This window comes from Drosophila suzukii, chromosome 3, assembly GCF_043229965.1.
Source record: "Drosophila suzukii chromosome 3, CBGP_Dsuzu_IsoJpt1.0, whole genome shotgun sequence".
In the NCBI taxonomy this organism is placed as follows: Eukaryota; Metazoa; Arthropoda; class Insecta; order Diptera; family Drosophilidae; genus Drosophila; species Drosophila suzukii.
The window spans coordinates 23,091,817-23,097,819 of NC_092082.1; the positions used below are offsets into that span (position 1 = coordinate 23,091,817).

General features: G+C 39.0%; 2 protein-coding genes across 5 annotated transcripts in view; one reads left to right on the forward strand and one right to left on the reverse strand.

The window, feature by feature from the left end:
- The window catches only part of ftz-f1 (ftz transcription factor 1), a 52,000-nt gene extending 49,089 nt beyond the window's left edge, over positions 1 to 2,911 (reverse strand). For 2 of the 3 annotated variants that reach the window (XM_036816510.3, XM_036816508.3), the window contains exon 1: positions 1,764 to 2,911. The gene's annotated coding sequence lies outside the window, so the exon portion shown is untranslated. The remainder of the gene's footprint in view (positions 1 to 1,763) is intronic. The other variant, XM_036816509.3, reaches the window with a different exon arrangement.
- The window catches only part of RpL26 (ribosomal protein L26), a 165,931-nt gene that overhangs the window by 32,220 nt on the left and 127,708 nt on the right, over positions 1 to 6,003 (forward strand). The window lies entirely within an intron of this gene.

The window sequence follows — 6,003 nt, forward strand, 5'->3', positions numbered from 1 at the left end:
TTAAAGTATTGTAATCGCTGCTAGGTGGCGCCTTGTCGCTTTGATGCTTGCATATCTCTATCTCCCTTGCGTTCCCAGGCTCTCGACTATTGCGTTCTCAATAGTTTTAATTAAATAAATTTTGTATGATAAAAAAAACATTTTTCTTAAAGAGACAACCTTTTTTCAATTTAAACAATGTATTTTCTTTAGTTTTAAATTTTATTTTATAAAACGAAAATTGCAACAAAAAAATTAAAACGCAAGTGTAGTGTAGTTTTTCAAAAAGTTTTGAGAAAATTATCCTCATTGGACCGCGAATTCTTAAGAATTTACCTATTCCTATTGTTCCTATTGTAATCAAAATTTAAATTTTATCTGATTTGCTGAAAAAAAAGTAGGCTTTAAGAATATATATATGTATGGTTTCCATGCAGTGTCAAAATAATAAACATTCTAAGCGAAATTTCTTAAGAATTCTCTTCACCAAAGATGACCAAGTTTTGTATCACTCTTTAAGACGAATTTTCGATCTCGAGTTGCAAGAAAAATTTTGTATTGTTCTTCAGGTTACAGGGCGTTGAACCAGCAATTTTTACGGGTTTGTTATATAAATCAAGTAGACCTTCCTATAAAACACATATGCACTTTTTGATATATTGCAGTGGGCTACTTTTATAATCCTAAACTCAATTTTGATACTGAGTAAAAAGAAGTAAACGAGAAAGGCAGTGGAATAAAATGTTTATTAATTTAAATTACTAAAATTTTATAGACAAAAATCCATTAAAAATTTCAGCACCAAGTGTTTCTGTATTCCCCCATTTAACCAATTTTCCAGCTCGTGTAACAAAAACTGGAACATTCCCCCATTCTTTAGACCCTGTTTATACACCCTTCTGGCTAGTCTTTAATTAACGTCACTCGACTTCAAGCTCTTCACTTTTCGTTTTCCAATCTCAACCCCTGTGTCTTACACATTGAAAAGAAAAGTAAGATCGCTTCGATTTGTAACAATTACAAATTTCCTGATAATACATAAAAAAATTTTTTTTGTTAATTTTAAAGACACATTCTAATTTTGAAACTATAATCTAAAAGCTATTACAAATTAAAGTATTTTTTTGTCTTTTCCCCCTTTAAAAAATACTCCAGTTTGCGAAACAAAAACTAGAAACGTTCCCGCGCTGTCTAGACCCTGTTTATGTACCCTCCTGTCGAGACTTTAATTAACCCTCGTATGTATTTACACATTAGAAATAAGTTTTTACTTATTAGAAATAAGTTTTTACTTATTAAGATCTCCTCAACATTCTTATTCTTAAAAGTTAACTGATAAATTGCTTTAAATTTTTGATATGCTTCGTAATAGATTTTATATTATCATAAACACGGTACGAAAGTAAGTAGATATTAGTTAAAAATATTTAAAGAGCTGCCCTATAATTGTCTTGGGCAAATTATAGCAGATTGAATTGAAGAGATACAATTAGAAGACAAGGGTGGTGTAGAAAATACTTTGATTTCGTGCTTATGCCGGGCTTCATAAAGGTGATATTTTAACTTACTAAAACTTTATATTATTATTTAAATATGAATTTCAGTTTGCTAAGATGATCCCATAAGAACATGTATTTTTGCCTGTGTGCGATCGTTTCCATTTTGAGATGGTAAATACAATAAAATAAAGCTCTCCCAACTAGACAAAAGGTAAAAGGGGGTTTTTGGGGAAAGAGGGGGGAGACCGAAAGGAAGTCGAGAAGTGGGGAGAATTGAGAATTTACCTTTCATGCAGCTGACGTCGCTGTTTTTCCTTTTGGAGTTTTTGTTTTGCGCATGCGCCCGGTTTCCATGAATTCCAAGACGAAGATCGCGGAAGAAGAAGAGCTGGAAGCTGCCCCTCTCGCTCTTTCGCCGTCTCCCTCCCACTCTCTGGTTTTATGTATACAAAAACCAGTTGGAACCGAAAGCAAAAGTTCTATTATTATGTCTTGGTCTGGCTCTCCCTCTTTCTCTGTCTCGCTCTCAGTGTGGGAATTCGCATGTGTGGAGAACGCGAATTTATAATTCGCAAAACAAAGCTTGCGTGTGATTCATTTCGCCGATCGCTGCTGTTGTTGTTGCTGCTGCTGCTGATGTTTCTCCCGATCGCTCTCTCGTTCTCCGAGAGCTTTTTCAGCATATTTCAGAACACGCACACACACGCGACGCCGAACGCATTTGGCGATTTATTTATTTTTATTTTTTTCCTCTATTTCTCTTTTATTTATTCCCATGTTACTCTCCTTCTATTCTCCGCTATTTCCTCTTCCCGATTTTCACACACACTGAACTTCTTGCACAATCGTCGCACGCGCGCAACAAGCGAAACCTCTCGCAAACAGAAACAGAAACAACAACTATAAATTGCAATTCCTACTATACACACACACACAATCTCACACCGCGTATATACACATATGTACTGGGGTTCCACTGGGCATTCTGTGTTGTTGTTGTTTTTCCGTTTGCCTCTGCTAATTTCGCCTTGTTTTTGCCTTTGCTCCAATTCTATGACACAACGCTATCTTTCCACTTTGTGTTAATTTTTATACAAAATTGCACACCGAAATTGAGGGCCTGGGGAGGGGCGAAGAGGCGCCGAGCAGACGAAAGGGGAAGCAAAAACACACTCCCGTTATGGACGCATCGGAAATATTAAATATATACACACACAATTAACGCTGCAGCCAGAGCCAGAACCAGAGTTCTTTCCTTCCGCTTTTGTTTACTTTCACTCTCACTTTCCTGGCTATCGCTTTCTTTTGGCTATTGTTTATTCGCTGGCTTCACTTTTTCGGGAAAAACTATTCCGCGCACAACGGCACAAACGCGAAAATTAGGTCTGTGGGACAACTCGAACGGGAACACACAGTAAAAAGTTGTTGGCGTAGGTAGAAGAAGACCGAAAGCCCTCGCGCACACACACACGCACACGGGCTCGGTCGGGATAGTGTGGGAATCTCCGGAGAGCGGGGCCAAGGACAGAGAGGCAGCATTCTTGGCCTTTAAAAAACGTTTGAAGAACAAGGACGGCAATCATATGAAAGCGGAAAGCTTTCAGCTAAAGCACTCACATGTACGCGGCGGCGGAGGCAGCTTTTGCGAGCGACACCTGGCGGCTGGAATCGGAAAATAATCGATAACACGGCAATTCAAACACTTCGCGGGCTGTGAACCGAGTCGGAGTTGAGACCAAATATGTCGATTTGTTAGAATCAACAAGGTAAAACCCCTTTCAAGAAGATAAAATGGGAAAAACGAAGCTCCGACATATATGCTAAGTAGCTATTAAAAGCGGTTGCGGAGGTTTTTTCGGCGGTTTTAAATGTATTTTGTATGAGTTGTTTTAATTGCAAGCATATACACATCCCATAATCAGTGTGTTTGGTATCCCACGGAATCCTCCCGTTTTATTGCATTTGCCCTTGTCTGCGAGCCAGCACATGAGGGTGTCTATCGAGAGGTTGCATCTATCCGGGATCTATTCGCGGGTTTTGGCTACCGTTACCAGCGCTATGTTGTGCGCAAATCCCACAACAGTGCATCCTTCGGGTAGTACCTGCCTTAGGATCCAGTCGTAAATGACGTTTCATAGTATCGGGCCCAGGACTGAGCCTTGAGGTACTCCTCCTGTCACCTGGTTACTCATGCTCTCCGACATCAGAGGAATATGTGAGCACTCTGTCCGTGAAGTAGTCCGCTACGAGGTTGATCAGGTAGTCCGTGATTCCCATGCGATAAAGTGCTTGCAGGACAAGGTTCCAGTTGGCAGACTTAAAGGCATTCTTGACGTCCAGGGTGCAGACGAGGAAGTACTCTTTTGAGCCACCTAGCCACCTTTCTCCTTCGATTGCGTTAGCAGCCAATTGGGTGACCGCTTGGATCGCGTCAATGGTGCTTCTTTTTCTCCGGAAGCCAAACTGGTGGTCCGATAACGCTCTAAGTTGGTCGAGTTCTTTTTCGAGGTGGGTGCAGATTATACGCTCGAATATCTTCCCCGTTGTATTTAGCATACATAGGGGTCTGTATGTGGATGCGTCGTCGTTCACCTTGCCCGGTTTTGGGCTAAGCACCAACCTTTGACGCTTCCAGCCTTTGGGGAAGGTTCGTTGGGTGAGACACCTGTTGTATATCTCCGTGAATATACCCGGGTAGTTTGCCACCAATGTGTGCATTGCAGCATTGGGAATACCTAGGTACAGCGCCCGCCGGGATGTCGCACTCCTCCTCAGCGTAAACTGCCTGTAATAACTCCTCGCAGGTGGTCATCTCGTCTAGGTCGCGGATTTCCACTTGCACCGTCTCCACCAGCATAGCCACTTCGGCTTTGACGCTGAAGGCGGACTTGATGGCTGTGAACCGAGGCGGAATTGAGACCAATTATGCCGATTTCTTATAATTATCAAGGAAAAACCTCTCTCAACAAGGTAAAATGGGAAATAATGGTAATGTTTAAAATAATGTTTTTATTTAAATAAAACTCAGGTAATAATTAGTATCAATGAATAAACAGGTCAACAAAATCCGACTCTTTCCTGGCTCAAGACTAAACGCTTCAAAATCTGAAGGGATTTTACCTATGATTTTACTGCTCCGTACTTGGAAACCTTCCATCACGTAACAGTTTATAGAAAATTGTGGGCAAAGTACCAAATTTCTTACTTAGGAACTTTTTAATGGAAGTTTGAATCGTTTAGAAAATTCAAAAATAAGTTTAGTATCGAACTGATTACATTTTACTCGCAAGGACTTCAGGTCAAATAGTTCACGAGTTCTTTGGGTCGATTGGCAAAATGGTCACTTGTTACTAAAGAACGTCTCATTTTACCCAAGACCGAATAAAGTTCAATCCGTAAACTCATCTTAAGTTGGGTATAGGGAAAAGACTTCGAAGGTCTCACAACTTAATCGAGTGTTATGACAAAAAAGACAATTTTTAAAAGAGCTTAGTGAATACATACAAGTTTAAACCAACAAAAACCAATTTAAATCATGTACAATTTCCTAATTCGATGGCCGCAACCGCGTTTTGAGTTTTATAAAATTAAACACACAAGTAATCATTACAGATGACTTTCTTTTTTACTCATCTATAATGATTTATGGCTTAGTTTTCATGAGTCATCAGAAATAATAATTATAAAGAGAGTTTTATAAAAAATGTTCGAGTCTTGCTGTTATCGAGTCTTGGGCAAGCTTTAATACCCTTGCGGAGAGTTTTATTATTTACCGCAGTGAATTAGACGTTTCCGACCCTTTAAAGTATATATATTCTTGATCAGCATCAATAGACGAGTCCGTCCGGCCATTTGCTTCAATAACGTTTGCAAGCTCAGTTTGAAAGCTACCGATTTAAAATTGATGCAATCGTCACAAAAGATGGGCGAGTAGATCAAACTTAAAAACGGCTAGGATCCGGCATCTATATCTATAGCTTCCATAGGAACAAGTTAGCGACATGAAACTTTGCTAATCTTATTAATTTATATACCCAAATCAGGACAAAAAATCTGTCCGACCGATAGCTACCATCTAATTTAAAACCCATTTTTAGTTTTAAATCAACAAAATTAAAGAAGTTGGCTTTGGCTTTATATAAAGAGAGCCGGAAATCTTGTCACGAAACACTAACGACCTTTGATTGACGTTGAGAGCATTGAAGACTCGAATCCAATCCGTTGGCATCGGAGTAATATTACAAATCTGGGGAAGACGCGACAAAGCTCTGGTTGATGCTCATCTAAAGATAAATAAATATATTTTGGGAACGACTTATATACAGTGGTAATTACCACGCAGATCATTTAGGCCTTTAACAGCAGTTTTCGAAATGTTACAAAATCCTTCATGAAGAAAAGTGTTGATTCCTTTTTTGTGAAATTTTCTACTAATTTTTAATTTAACAGCTAAAACTATACCAAAATATAAATCAGCTTATATTTTAGGTTTAGGATAATATAGGCTGGGACACAGATCAATACA